This window comes from Lygodium microphyllum, chromosome 24 (assembly GCF_053477565.2).
Source record: "Lygodium microphyllum isolate KBCC chromosome 24, Lygodium_microphyllum_v1.1.10, whole genome shotgun sequence".
NCBI lineage: Eukaryota > Viridiplantae > Streptophyta > Polypodiopsida > Schizaeales > Lygodiaceae > Lygodium > Lygodium microphyllum.
Window position 1 is genome coordinate 94100559 of NC_141158.1, and position 15839 is coordinate 94116397.

At 42.4% G+C, this 15839-nt stretch overlaps 1 pseudogene; it reads right to left on the bottom strand.

Annotated features, from left to right (window-relative positions):
• Positions 1 to 15839, bottom strand: part of LOC148015376 (putative glycosyltransferase STELLO1) — a 78431-nt pseudogene that overhangs the window by 17961 nt on the left and 44631 nt on the right.

Genomic DNA, 15839 nt, shown 5'->3' on the forward strand with positions numbered 1-15839 from the left:
TATAACTCTGAGAGGGAAACCTCCTTGGACCAAAATTAGGACCGAACCCCCTAGGCTTTGGTCCAATGTCTTGCGTTATCATTTTGGATTCTAGCAAGTTGAATCTTGCATCTTCATCTTTCTTTCTTATTTTGTGCATCTCTTTCAAAGAGCATATATCCTTTGTATGATTCTTCCTTAGAAAATATGAACATAAGGCTCCAGGAATGGTTGGCTTTTGGGTACATTCAATGGCTAAATGTTTCTCTTAATGGCACTTTCCATACCATGTATTAGATTGCATTACATCTTTCCCACCTCCCATAGGAGTGGATATATTGACAATATTCACCTTCAGTGTTTGTAGGTGTTCTGTAATCACATCTATAAACACTTTCTTAATACTTGCGACTGAGTTGGATAGGTAGTTCTTCATATTTTCACCTCCTAGAGTACTTGTAGTAGGGTTTTGGGAAGCTTATGTGGCACTATTTGCATCTGGGGGTAGAGCTAGGGAACTGCCCCTAGGATTGCATTTGGTGGGTATACAATTCCTAGCATGGGAGGAGGTAAGACTTCTATTCTTGAGGTCATTGACAACCTTGCTTCAACTTTATCATAAAGTTTGGCATCTTCCACTATAGCTTGAGTCTTCTCAATTCCATGAACTTGTGAACTTCTGGTTGTAGGCCTCTAAGGAAAACTCCTTTTTGGATGCCTTTATCCAAATGATGGTTGGTCCATCTCTTCAATATGGATTCCATTCGTGAGACATAAGCTTCTACTCTTTCTCCAAAGGACTGACTTAGGTTCATGAAATCCTCTCTCATCTGCTCTTCAAAACCTTCGCGCTTGAATTTAGTGAGAAAGGCCAACTTCGAGTTGTCCCATGTGCCAAAAGTTCCTGCTCCTTGTCTCTCATACCATTGAAATGCTATGCCTTTGAAAGTGGCGGGGAATATTGCTAACTTATGCTCATGGGTTGTGGCATCGTTAGCGACATATGCTACCATAAACTCTGCTACATGAAGATCAGGATCTTCATTATACTCTCCCTTAAAAATGGGCAATGGGACTACATTTGGCCTGTCACCACCATCAATATTTCTGAGACAGATTTCACTAAGAAGGGGACCTTGAGTTGCCATAAGGACTTCTGTAAAGAGTGTTTTTAAGGCGTCAAGGAGGCTTCTGCTACTGCAAGCTCATTCTCAGTCTTGATTTTTGCATTCTCTTCTCTCACGTACCTCCAGACTTGTTCTAGTGCTTGCCTCTTGATTGCATCATTTGTCAAGGGGTTGGCTCCACCCAGTTGGCCTGTACTCAACAAAACAAAGAGGGGGCTTTAGTCTCTGGAGGACTCTCTAGCCAACATATCTTCTACTTTCTTCTTTTCTATGTCTCTAAATTCAACTTTCAAACTGCTACAGAGAGGAAGGTATTCTGTTTTGAAGGTATCAAAACTCATTCTTCTGAGGATCATTGTGGTGCCATCATCATAGTAATACCAGCTTTTGATGGTTTCAATAGTATATGTTGTGAACAATACTCTATCCACCAACTTCCAGTGGGTTGCTAAGTGGACAAACAAGGGATTGTCAGTGCACCATCATGAATTCCACGTGTCCTGCTGTTGAGCATCCATGAACAAATTCCAACTCTTTTCTTTCTTGTTTTCATGAACCTCCACTAACCACAACTCTTGAAGCTTTCACGATATCCCACTTGATGATGTTTAGAAACTTCTCAATGAATGCCAAATCTCTCATGGATGATCAATATTCCTGTTTTTCTACACTTCAATTTGTTCCCAAATAATTTGCTACCAAGATGCACATCTCTGTTGCTTCAACAAGAAGAGGAAATAGTCCACCACATAGAGCTTGCATCATGATGGTAATATATTTGCGCCATTATGGGATGAACTTCTTGTGAAAAGTAGTTTTGGTAATAATAATCTCCATTCTGTGGTAGAAGGAACTTTGCAAGCATACATTGAAATTTTCTCTTCTTGGCAATGCCATTTCCTTCATTTTCAGCCTCTTCTAATGCTTGTTGATGGTGGTTTCCCTAGCTGCGCACCAAAAACATGGAGCCCCAAAAGGAACATCAAGGAAATAGGGTTTATACTACAAGAAAATCTATCTTGTAACATCAACAACCATCTTTTTCATCTTTTATATGATCACAATAAGGAAAACAATACTAGGAATAAAAAATCTTCACGCAGCTTCATCAAAACAATTCTCCCACGGCTTTAACTTTTACAAAATCCATTATTCTCTTCATATTCTTCAAATAATTCATTGATAGACCAAAAAATACAAAATAATACTTCACTTTGAATGGAAAAATATCACATGTGATTCATCTTCAAAGATTCCATAGCTTTCTCTCACAATCTCTCAAATATAGATACATTGGCTATCTTTGACTTTCTCTCTCTTTCTCTCTCTCTCTCTCTCAATCAATTAATAGTACATCATATCCTTACTAAAATACTTAATAATAACCCATAATAATCCTTCTTTGATCGTGAATAACCCTCCCAAAAGGTGTGTCTGATATGAAAGGTCACTAGAGCCACTACAGTGACTCTTCATAGCTCATCACTGCCACTTCACTCTAGTCTTCTCTAGAGTTTTCAGCACAGCTGCTTCTTCCACTTCCTTGAGATATCTTGAACTTATGTTCACCTCTTTCCAATGCTAGAAAACTTTCCCAAAACCACACATACATTCCACAAAACACCTACAGAGGCATACAGAACAGAACAGAACAGGAACAGAGGCTTTACAGAAGCTCAACAGAGGGTTACAAAAGGTTTTAAAAAAACATCAGAACCATATAACTCATACTAAAATCATTCCAAACTATCAAAAACCATTCAATGAGCTTTCAAAAAACCTCAACCTTCATCAATCATTACTCCATGCTTCATACAGAAGAAAAACATAAGCTAAACACAGATTATTAAAACTAATCAAAACCTCAACATAACCTATCAGAACATCACAAAGCCTCATATCTCTACTGAAAATCATCATGAGCTTCCAAAAAATAATCAACCTCATCCAAAACACTCTTAAACACTTTAAAATCTACTAAAAATAATTCAAAATCCATCAAAAAGCAACCATTCAACCCTCAAAAACAACAAAAATTAACCAAAAAAACTAAGTCATTTCAACATTCACTAGTAGTGTTACCCTCCCATGCATCCATTGCAGGAGCCTCCCATGCTAGAGCCCCTTGTCAAAGTTTGAATCACCACATTAACAAAAATTGAGGAAGAAGATGAGGAGACAGTGGCACCCACATATTTGCGCATAATGGTCATTGCCCAATAGACGCATATCTTCAACGCATTGATCGATGAGGGAGCTGATTTCAATATCTTCACTCATGATCATTGGACTCAAATTGACAGTCCACAACTACAACTCACCAACACCAAACTCAACCCATTTGGAGGACAGCCCTACTCACTATTGGGAAAGTGCAAAATATCAATCTCTATCAAGACTGAAAGCCTACCTATGATCTTCTATGTGATGCCTAATACCAAGACCGCTGGTAAGGAATCATTGCTAGGATTTACATTCAAGAAACAATCACACTTCAATGTTGACTATTACTTGCAGCGCATTCACCTCACCATTGACAATGTTCGAGTAGTGATGGCTTTTAGCAAGTGAAAGGTGAGAAGGATCGAAGCTTGCACCTGAGAGCTATGGCAGGAGAGCAAGAGCAAGAAAGAGAGAGACAAGAAATGGGAACTCCAACAGTCACAATGTGTGACCGGGCCTTCCTTTATTCAAACTGTCACTAAAAGAATAAAGAATAAAGTGACGGTGAGGGCACTCACCACCTGCAGTGTGCAGTGGCGGTGAGTGCCAGTGTAGTAATATACGGACGGCTAGGCGGAGGCGACTTTACCCCCAACAACCTCCCACTTAAAGGCGAATCGGCCCTAGTGAGGAGTGAAAAGAAAAAGAAAAAGGACAGTACAACATGTACACATGTACAACAGGATGAGGCAAGCCATCATCTCATCCCATGCCCATCAACCTCCTGAGGAAGGCAAAGGGCTCTATAGAGAGGCTTTTCGTGAGCAGATCTGCAGGATTCTGGTCAGTTATTTCTGGTCAATTGAGAGCAACATATTCGGCCTTTGTAGTAGAAATAGCCATGCATTTCTACACCCTAGACATCCAAGAAATAACATCTCCAACATAGGTGAATACATAGCCGAAAGTGGACTTCCTACTATTTGCATGTCCTGCATAATCAGAGTCTATGTACCCCACGACTCCTGTATCTTGGCTGCCATAGCATATGCACATATCTGCAGTGCCCTTCAGGTACCTCATGATACCCTTCACGGCATCCCAATGCTTCTTGCCAGGTGTAGCCATATAGCGTGCCACAACACCAACTACAAAGGCAATATCTAGACGATTGTCCATCATGGCATACATAAGACTGCCCACTACGGATGCATAGGGAATCTTGGCCATCTCAGCCCTCTGCTCATTTGTCTGCGGACAATTAGCATGTGATACCTTCACATAAGAAGGCAATGGATAGCCAATAGGCTTTACATCCTGCATGTGGAAGCGCTCAAGGACTTTATGAATGTACTCCCTATGTGACAAGTAGAGGAGTCCTTGATGCCTATCGCGTCTAATGCACATACTAAGTATGTGAGAGGCCTGTCCCAGATCTTTCATCTCAAAGCTTTTCTTAAGCTGAGCCTTAAGAGTATCTAGCTCATCATGAGCTTTCCCTACTATCAGCATATCATCCACATAGAGTACTAAAATCAATAAATAACCATCATGGCTTTCTTCATGTAAAGACATGGATCCATAGCACTCCTGTTGTAGCCCTATGACTTCCTAAAGTAATCAAACTTATGATACCACTCCCTAGATGCATGTTTCAAGCCATAAAGACTTTTCTTCAATTTACACACTAGGTGCTCATTGCTAGGTTCTGCAAAGCCCTTAGGCTGCTCCATATAAATCTCATCATGTAAGTCCCCATGTAAGAAAGCCGTCTTGACATCCATCTGGTATAAATCTAAGTCAAGTTGAGCAGCCAAAGCCAAGACTAAGCGTAGGGTGGTCATCTTAACCACAGGAAAAAAGACCTCATCAAAGTCCACACCATGCTCCTGCTTAAAATCCTTTGCTACCAAACTAGCCTTGTATGCTGGCTTGGGGTGTCCAGGGTTTTTTTAAAGCTTGTACACCCACTTGCATGGCAAACCCTTCTTGCCCTTAGGCAAGGAAACCAAATCCCAAGTCTCATTCTTATGCAAGGAGTCTATCTCAGACTACATAGCCCTCTCCCAGGAGTGACTGTCACCCCTGCACATAGCCTCATCATAAGTGAAAGACTCTCCTGCATCTGTAACCAAGACATAATGCATCGAGGGCTGAAATCTATCAGGTGGACGTGTGTCTCTAGTAGACTATCTCACGGCAGGCTCTCTGCTACCTGCCCAGCTGCTTGTCCAACACCCTGACCATGAGCATCTGCAACAGCTGTAAGCTGTCCAATTGGCTATGCAGGAGCTCTCGGCTCCTCCTGAAATATGACCCTATGGATCTCAACAACTCTCTTAGGCTATCGATGCATCTTGTCTTCATGGAAGACTACATGATGACTACGGATGACTTTTCACGCCTGCGGATCCCAAAGACGGTAACCCATCTCGCCTGCATCCCCATAGCCAAGGAAAATGGATTTGACACTCTTAGGATCCAGCTTACTTCTCTTGTCCGTGGGCACATGGAAAAATGCCTCACATCCAAAGACATGGAGATGCGCATAAGAGGGAGGTTTTCTAGTCCATACCTCCTCTGCAACCTGGAAATCCAAACCACTAGAAGGTGATTTGTTTATGACATGCACAGCTTTACTAACTTCCTTAGCCCAAAAGCTCTGTGGTAGGCCTGCATGGCTAAGCATACTACGTACACGCTCCTAGATGGTTCTATTCATCTGCTCAGCCAAACCATTCTAGGTGGGGTGTAGGGGGTAGTCAACTAACGCTTAATACCCCTCTCATCACATAACTTCTCAAAAGCATGTGAGACATACTCACCTCCATTATCTGTCCTTAGGCATTTTAGCCTATACCCAGACTGGTTCTCAACCAATGTAAGCCATCTCTGAAACATAGCCAAGACATTAGATTTCAGCTATATGGGATAAGCCCAAACTTTTCGTGAAAAATCATCTATGAAAGTAACAAAATACTTGGCACCACCCATGGACTGACAAGGCATGGGCCCACAGACATCCGAATGTGCCAATGCCAAGGGCTCACTCATGCGTGGCCTACCAGACTTCTTATGCATAGACCTAGTCTGCCTACCATAAAGACAATCCTCACATGAATCAAAACATGCATAATCAAGGGGTGGTAAGTACTGCAAACCAGAAAGCATTTTCATTCCCTTCAAAGACATATGGCCCAAACGGGCATGCCAAAGAGATACATGTGGGATAGAGCCCACAAACAAAACATGATCAAGGGAAGAAGTGGATACAATCAAGGGATAGAGGCTGCCAGCCTTGGCACCTCTCGCAATCACAAGTCTGCCAGGAGTGATCTTCCATGCAGAGTCTCCAAAAGATACATGATAACCTGCGTCATCAAGCTGTCCAGCTAACATGAGACTTCGGGTCAAAGTAGGTACATGACGTACATCCTGCATAACAAAACTGCTACTAGAAGGAAACTGCAGTCTAACATCACCAATGACCACAATATCAAGAGAGTTGTCATCACCCAAGTGCATAGAACCCAAAACAGTATGGTATGAATGAAACCACTATTGGCAAGGTGTCACATGAAAGGATGCACCTGAGTCCAAGAGCCAATATTGTGCATACATAGAGTGTATCTTTGTCATCTGCGAAGCACTAGAAGAAGCTGCAAGGATATAATCATCATCATCATCCTCAGGTTGCATAACATTGATCTCTTCAATTTTAACACTAGACTTTGCAGGCACTATGCTCCGATCAGAAGACTTATCCTGCACTTTGTCTTTCCCCTTATCTTTGCATCTTTCATTGCGTAGTTCATGGCATTGTGGCCTAATATGGACCTTTTTCCCACAATGGTGACAAGTAACATCTGCATTCCTGCCACGGGATTTGCTACGTGACTTCCCACGAGACTTGGACTGAGATTTTTGAGAATCCCGTCCACTGCCACTGCCATGCTTTCCATATCCATCATTCCTACCTCTAACTGTCATAGCATGAGACACATGAGAGGCATCCAAATTCTTACGGTTAACCTCTTCTTGTAGAAGAGCACTCTCAACATCAGATAATTTCAAGGTAGCAATAGAGGCACATAATGCAGTGCGGAATACATCCCATGACTCATTAAGAGTACCAAGCAAGAAAAGAGGAGTGACATCCTCTACAAAAGTGATGTCTGTGAAGTCAAGTTCTTGAGTATAGCATGGAACTAGCTCAAGTGAGCAGACATAATCAAATTCCTGTTCATGCACAGATCCATAAGCTGCTTCAGCCCAATACATCTGACTCGCTGGACTTTTCTTGTCATAGAGATTCTTGATTTTATCCCACAACTGCCATGCACTCTGTTCTTCCTCAAATACATTGTAATGAACCTGTTCTGTGAGAGATAATACAATAGTGGACTTGCATAACTCATCAAGCTCAAGTTCTTCCTCATCTGGCATAGTTGCAGGTGGATGCCCACTCAACCTCAAAGGTTTGTTCTATGATTTTTGCACCAACACCTACTAAATCTGGCTTTTCAATAAGAGTAATTCGTACCATCAAGCTTAGTGATGTTGAAAATAGCATGATCAGTGGATGAACTCGCCATAATGCAAGCTCAAAGACTGTGGACAGTTCAAAACTGCTTGTTGTTTACTGTAGAAAATGACAAAAAAATCACCAAAATCGAGAGAAAATGGCGAGAAAAGTGTAACCAAAGCTACTGCCCACCACGTACTAGTGAAAGTATATCATTTCAGAATATTTTAGCATGAAAAATCCATGTCAGTCCGGAGTTATATGCTTGCAGTAATAAATGACAGCAGGGTACTGTGAGAAGCAATTGCTGATTAAATCACTGCACCAAGTCAAGAAATGACAGCCAAGACATGACCAGCCATAAACCGGCATAAATCAGCACCAAACAGTCATGAAGACCCTGAGCAAACACCCAAACATGTCACCAAAGCATCCATCAGTGAGTAGGCATACCCCCTAGACAATAGGGCAAAGTATACATAACATTGGCAAGACCTGACACTAGTAGGTGTATGCTCACAAGAGTGCAAAGCCCAAGCTCAGGTTAAAAGCAACTCCAAGATATCAGTGCATGAACCATGCAACATTTAAGTGTAAGAGATCCCAAAGTCTCAAGTATCTGCAAAATGCTCAAAATAGCATAAACCTCCTGCTCAATGTCGGTCAAGTATACAAGATGCTCCCACTGGAACAAAAAGGCGGATAAATGAGATCAACAACTCAAGCAAACCAAGTCAAAGTACCAAAGACAGGTAACCAAGACAATGCCTCAATAGCGTCCAAGGTCATAATGGAAAAATCCAAGTCGTAACGGAAAAATACAAGTCAATGTCCAACTGCTCAAGGGAATACTCAAATGAATGTCAAGACGAGCTCAAACAACTGCCATCCACAGCCAAAGCATAAAGCATTCACCAAGACATCATAACCCATACTGGGTAGCCTAGGCATAAACCATGTCATAGATGAAATGCCAGGCTGCAAAGAAGTGACAGTCAAACCCAAATCGAGCTCTAATCTCAGCTCAAAAGCATTCCGGAGCAGAAACAAGACATGTGGCATAGTCCAAAAATATCATGACATCATACCGAGTAGCTGGGAGCACCTCGTGACCAATAGGCATAACCCAACTGTAGCATAAATAGCTTCAGCCCTGAAGTTTCTAGCAGCATATAACCTCTATAAACTAAGCAAATCAGTGCTCAATCCAAGCTCAAATCCATAGGCAAACCATAGGCATACATTTCCGTATGTATAGGCACCAACTAGGCATAATCGGGCATCAATAAATGCCAAGACCTGTAAGCATAAAATTGAAGTAATAGGTGGCTGCCCTGTTTTGGACAGATCTGGGATTGTTCAAAACAGTCAATGGCTGAGCTAAATAAGCTAGAAATGTGTCTCACATAAGAGGCATAACATCCACAAGTGATCCGGTATCAATAGACATCAGTACAAGCATCACATAAGCCATAGGCATACAAATACATGCTGTCACAGATCTGAAATCTATTGCAGAATATTTTGTCATCAAAATTTGGTAAATCTGACATCACCATCGCATCCAGAGAGTGCCAAAACCCCAACTTAGGCGCTTACCTTGCCTGAATCAGGTTCCGAATGTCCGAGATATGACAAAAAGAGTGATATTTGGACTAGATTTTGAAACATGCGCAAAAAAAACATAAGCTGGCTAGGGGGGTTTGTTATCCCACATGTCAACAATGGGCCCCAAAGGGGGCACAAATGGGGGCCAAAGAAGGCCTACACCAGGCCTCAGCAAGCCTTGTTAGGTTGGAAGCAAGATCTTGGTGAAGGAAGGTCCAAGAGGTGTGAGCTATGGCTGCCCACAACCTGTGAAAACCCTGTTTACCTAGACCTATGAACTGAAGTAAAACTTCCAAATAATGAAGCAATACCTCAATGTCAATGCCCTGATAGTGCCTCAATAGGCCGGGAAGAAGCTCGAAAAGTCGGGGAGTGACGAGAGCTCAAGAGAATGAGCTATGGCTGCCGGGAAGGAGACCCAATGCGAGTGGGGAGTCGATGGGTAGCTGAGAATGCCACGAGCCAAGCTCAAGAGTTGGAAGCCGTGCTCTGATACCAGTTCAAAGGTGAGAAGGATTGAAGCTTACACCCGAGAGCTATAGCAGGAGAGCAAGAGCAAGAAAGCAAGAGACAAAAAATGGGAACTCCAATGTGACTGGGCCTTCCTTTATTCAAATTGTCACTAAAAGAATAAAGAATAAAGTGACAGTGACGGGCGGCCGCTACCTAGAGTGTGTAGTGGTGGTGACTATCAGTGTAGTAATACATGGGCGGCTAGGCGGAGTCACCTTTACCCCCAACAGTAAGGTCAACACAGCTCCATCCAAGCTAACAAAGCCACTGATAAAGAAATCCATGGTAGTGACTAAGGATGGGGATAGTGATTCATCACACCCCGTTCAGACTACAAAATATCAACAACCCACCAAGAACACAACAAAGACCAGAGACCCTACCCTCAAATGGGTGCCTAAGCTCAAAGGCCCACCTCCTAGAAGCAAGCGCACATGATCTCGCAATGCTAGAAACTCACACCCAAGAGCTAGGAGGCCGTAGAATAGGCAATATACGCAAAGACGAACGGTCAAGCCGTGATGGGTTCCCAAAACCTTGTTGCAAGCACAGAGCTATTACGAGGGCAATGCTTGGATATGGGTGTCTAAAGCCAAAACTATTAAGGGCACTACGTGCCACCCTCAAACCCATCTACGCAAGATTGAACAACAATCAAGGAAGCAAGGCTCCAAGAGACCCTCATACCCAAGCCTACAGAGCCTAGAGCTACTAAACCCATAGATCCTAAGATCACTAAGCCGTCGGCACTACATCAAGTCCATCGACCAAAACTGCAGCCAACTCCCATTGACTCAACCACCCCCAAGGAGCCTAGTGACCTAGCTACTTCTCAAGCTGAGTGTAGCACATCCTCTGAGATGCAAGCCCAACCCATGGTTCCTAAGGATGCCATTACTCCTAAGGACCCACCTAAGGATCGACCACCACTAGAAGCTCCCTAAGGACCCAACCCATGGTTCTTAAGGATTCCATTACTCCTAAGGACCCACCTAAGGATCTCAACCACCACTAGAAGCTCCCTAAGGACCCAACCCATGGTTCCTAAGGATGCCATTACTCCTAAGGACCCACCTAAGGATCTCAACCACCACTAGAAGCTCCCTACTCTAGCTCTCATCTCAACCCTATCTGCCACCAATAGCAGGCCTTAAGCCATCCTATGAATGAAAATTGATCCTCACATTGGCTAAAGACCTAGCTGAAAACACAGGAGATGACTTGGTCACCTGCATCAAGCAGTTAGATGCCACTTTCACCCTAATTGCTAAGAGCTATGAGCACTTAGACCTAGGTCTACTTGATGCATCCTTAGAGTCAGATGTCCACCATGCACCTGGGAGGAATACAAATTCGTGACTATAAAAATCCCCATGGTCACAGAGGAATTGATTGCAAATGCTGAGATATCTCAAGACCAAGCCCTTAAACAGGGCTGATCATCTCCTATAGCAAGAGTCGAGTCACTCCCACGAGCCAAGAGTTAGACAAACTTCGCAAGCTAGGCAATAATGACTCATCCTTATTACGCAAGTGGTATGCTGCCAAATCATGACCAATGCTGAGCAGTGATGCGCCATTAAGACCTCTGAGTATGATCCCACTTACGTAGCTCCTACCTCTTTAGGGTATTGGCCATCACTCGCAATCAATCATTGAAATATCATGTCATGAGCCACCGTTATCCAGATCGAGTCCTTACTGAAGAAGAGCTACACATTGCTAGCACGATTGACTCTAGTGATCTTATCACTGATGTCCTCTATCACACACATAGGAATCATACCTCACAATATGGATCGCCATGCTCAGTTGGAATATAACCCACAATTCTATGCCTAGCTTTTGCAAGGTAATGTCCTCTATCACACACGTAGGAATCATACCTCACAATATGGATCACCATGCTCAGTTGGAATATAACCCACAATTCTATGCTTGGCTTTTGCAAGGTAATGGCCCACCCATGCTCACTTAAACACCCTTAACCCTTTGCTCTCTAATCCTAGGAAGGATTCATATCATTCAAGGGGTAGGGAGGGGTTAAGGTGGAAAGGAAACAAGCATAAAAAGAAAACTAGAAAAGAAGATAAAAAACATGCCTTAAATGTGGATCAATGTTTAAATGACAAGACTCAAAATGTGGGAAAAATTATGGGTTTACCGTATGGTATAATGTGAGTGTAAGGTAGGGGGGTTATTTAAGGGAAGGAAGGTACATTTTATAAGGTAAGTTCCCATAAATAGGGGATATATAAGGAGTATTTTCATATATTTCTTGCCCATAGGTGACATTGGTGAGTGAAAATGAGTGATCGGGACATGATGCTTCATGAAGTCAATTGGGATAACACATGCAAATATCATTTTTTTGTCTTTCTAACACTTACATGTAGCGGGAGTCAGGTTGATAAACAGAAATCCCAAGTGGTATCATGCATGTTCGACACGTGGTTGAGATATTTCAGTTTTGAGACACGCACTTTATGCAAGAAGAGAAGCAAATGTGTTCTCATTTTTTATTTTGAGTCCCGGAGTGGAATTTTATGTGGCAAGGGGCATGTTTGCCATTCTAGCAATTAAGGGGAAGCAAGGGGCAACTTGAAAAATGTAACATTCCTAATTTCTAAGCACGTGTTCTTCGCATGAACCTCCTCTTAATAGGAGGTCATGAGGATAATTAAATTGAAAATTATGGCAATTTTTTTAATTATTCCCCTTTTTCCCCCTAGCCGAGTGTTGGGCTGGAGGAAAGGGGAATAGCAAGAAGTGAATAACCTCCTTGCTGGAGCTTGCAAGGGGGTTAACACCATGGAAAATGGCGCGTGGAGGGAGGGAGGAACCTCCCCCTCTCCCATATAAACCCCCTGTGGGGAACGGGAGGATTCTGGGGTGGTCATGTGAAGAGAGAAGGAGGATAGTGGGAGTCGTCACACTGTCAACGACTGACAGAGAGGAGGAGGCGATATTAATTGTGACAGACGCCGCCTAGAGGGAAGAAGCTGCTGAAGTTCGCTGAAAGCTGCCACAGGACGCCGCTGAAGTCACCAATACGCTGCCACTAAGTTCCTCCCTTTCCTCCTGTGGTTCCTCTGAACCACAGAAGCTTCCAAGAAGCGTCTTGGAAGCTTCTAAGTGGAGGAGCTAAGCCCCCCTTCCCGTGGTTTTATTAAACCTTACTCTCAAAGTTCTTATAACCATTTTTCCCTTTCGTGAGATTTAAAACCCTCCCCGTGGGTTTTTCCCACCCCTGGAATTCAAAGCTCCTTAATCCTTTCTTGTGGGCCTCCTCCAAAAGCCCCCTATTGTGGTTCTTATACCCCCCTACCCTCCGGGATTTTTTTCACCCATTTCCTTGCAAATTCCACCTAACCCCCTTTCTGTGAGGTTCCCCACAAGTCCTTAAAGCCTTCTTGTGGATTTTCCCTCTCCTAGATGGTTTTTAGGCCTTTCATAGCATTCCCCTAAGGCTATTTAACCTGGGTTCCTCTTAAATCCTCTCCATACAAATACCCATTTTAGCAATTTCCGTGGATTTTTTCCCCTCACACGTCATCTTAAAGGCCCTTCCTAGGGACTTTTATAAACCCTTTCCAAAGGGGTCTTTATAACCCAGATTTTTAAGCTACCTTTTGCCCCCTTTTTTCATACCACAAAGCTATTTTCTTTTCCCCCTTTATGTGTAGACAATTTGCACCCCCGGAGCTCCTATGTAAGGAAGGAAAAATTCATAAGTTCCATTTCTAAGGATCGATTCTGAAGGAGGCTGGAATCACAAAGGGAGTTTCACGTGCAAAGGAGACGACCAACATCATAAACCTGTGTCCAAGTCGAAAAGGCTGAATTTGCGATGGCTCCTAAGAAAGCACAAGGCGCAACCACAGGAGGATTGTCTCCTAACATCCATGTGGACATTTCACCACAAGTCCAGGTTCTTCTTCCTAAATTTTATTAACGTCGTAATATTTCAATTATACATGGATCATTTGAGGAATTAGGATGCATGGTTTTTTTTAATTGAAAATACTTTGGCTAATAGGGATGCGGTCATTAGTATTTTTCAATAAAACGAACAAAATACAGTGAGCATAAGATTCCTATGCATTTCTAGCAAGTAGTTTTTATGCATTGCAAAGAAATGAAATTAGATTAATTAATACCCATCTTTACAAAATGGAATTATGATAGTACACTTCGATTAAGCATGGAAGGAATAAACCGCATATTGCACTATTGAACATCTTTTCTTCGAAATGATTCTTAAAGAAAGTTGCTAGCAACCGTAGGAAATTGCTAGGGCTGCATGAATAAGATTTAACTCTAGGCAAGTGGCCTAAAATCTGAAATCAACAAAAGGGTATGTAAGTTCAGCATACGGAAAATTCATTCCAAAAAGAAAGTAGAAAAAGGCTGCATGTTTAAACATAAAATCTTAAAGCTTAGAAGCACGAATCTTGTTTGCATATTATAGGATGATCAATTGGAATTATGCTATAACTTAACCTATGCTTTGATCTTAACCCGAAAAGTTAGGGATTGTAAATCAACTTATACGTAGACAATGAATCATGTGGTTTACAGAAATGATAGCGTAATTATCTTCAAGAATAGACAAGTTAAATTGGTTTAAACCTACACACCTAAAACCGCAAGGTACTCGTTTAGGAAGGGTTAATTCAATGCAACATATCCCAAAGAGCTAACTAGGGTTAGCACGTTGAGGATATTACCTAATCGCTCTTATTGCTAAAGCTGAAGCTCTTAAACCTAAAGACTTGCCCACATTCACGGAATGTAGGGACAGTAGGACATACTTGCGAGAAATGATCTAGGGTTTTTATCCTAAGAATCTCTCGCTAAAGAGATGAAACTTGGTTTGAACTTGGAACCCTAGGACTGACAATGTTGGCCTAATGCAATCAGGAACGGATTGTTATATCTAATCACGATTTTGTGACTCCATGCGATGGGTAAATAGTACCATAGTTGATGCGACACTTGTGTATCAAGTTGTAGAGTCGCATGATCTTGTGATTTTATCACAAGGGAATGGCCAATTCCTCGGAATGAGATTGGCAGATTCTTACACAAGTTTATCTTGAGAGAGGATGAATAATTGTCCTGATATAGTACATTTCTTGGGTAAAGTGACCAAGAATACGGGGATTAGATATTTGCTTGGAAGCAAAGGACCAATCAGTAAATTGAAATAACATATTTATTGCTAATAGCACTTAAGGTTTTGGTTAAGTTGGGTTAATAGGGTACGGCCCTAAACCAAGGATAATGGTTAACAAACAAACCCTTGGGGATCTTGCAAAGTTGCAATTGATCCCGGATCGAGTACTGGATGCATTCGAAAAGAAGGATTCACTCCTTAGCAGTTGGCCAAATAACGACGAATGGAAATGATTGTGCTTGTAATAGTTTTAAGAGCACTGCTTTGCTTTGTTTGCTCAATGAATTAAAGGATGAAAAGATATCTAATGCTTCAGGTTCAAGGCCTGAAGGGAGAGGCAGCTTCAATTACCCCCAACTGCCTACCTGACCCTAACCAAGGGAGTTGTTAACCATGCCAGGAAGGTGGACCGAACCCACCGTGAGAGGTCTCTCCGTTGAGCGCTACTTGGAGCAGGAGGACGCTTGGGTGCCAGAGGGGGCTCTGGCCATAAATCCCTCACCTTCTGGGCTCTGCACAAGAGGCCAACGTGACTCGGGATTGGATCTCGTGGCCTGCATACTAGTCTACAGGCGGAATCTTGGATTAGTAATCACTGTGGATTGCTGGATAGCCTTCAGACAGATTATGGATAAGCCTATGGGCTGGACTTTATGTATTTTAAAGATAAATATGATAACATGTTGAAAAGAAACTTGTTTGACATTGCTTTTCTATGTCAAGGACTATGATTACGTGAAGGAAC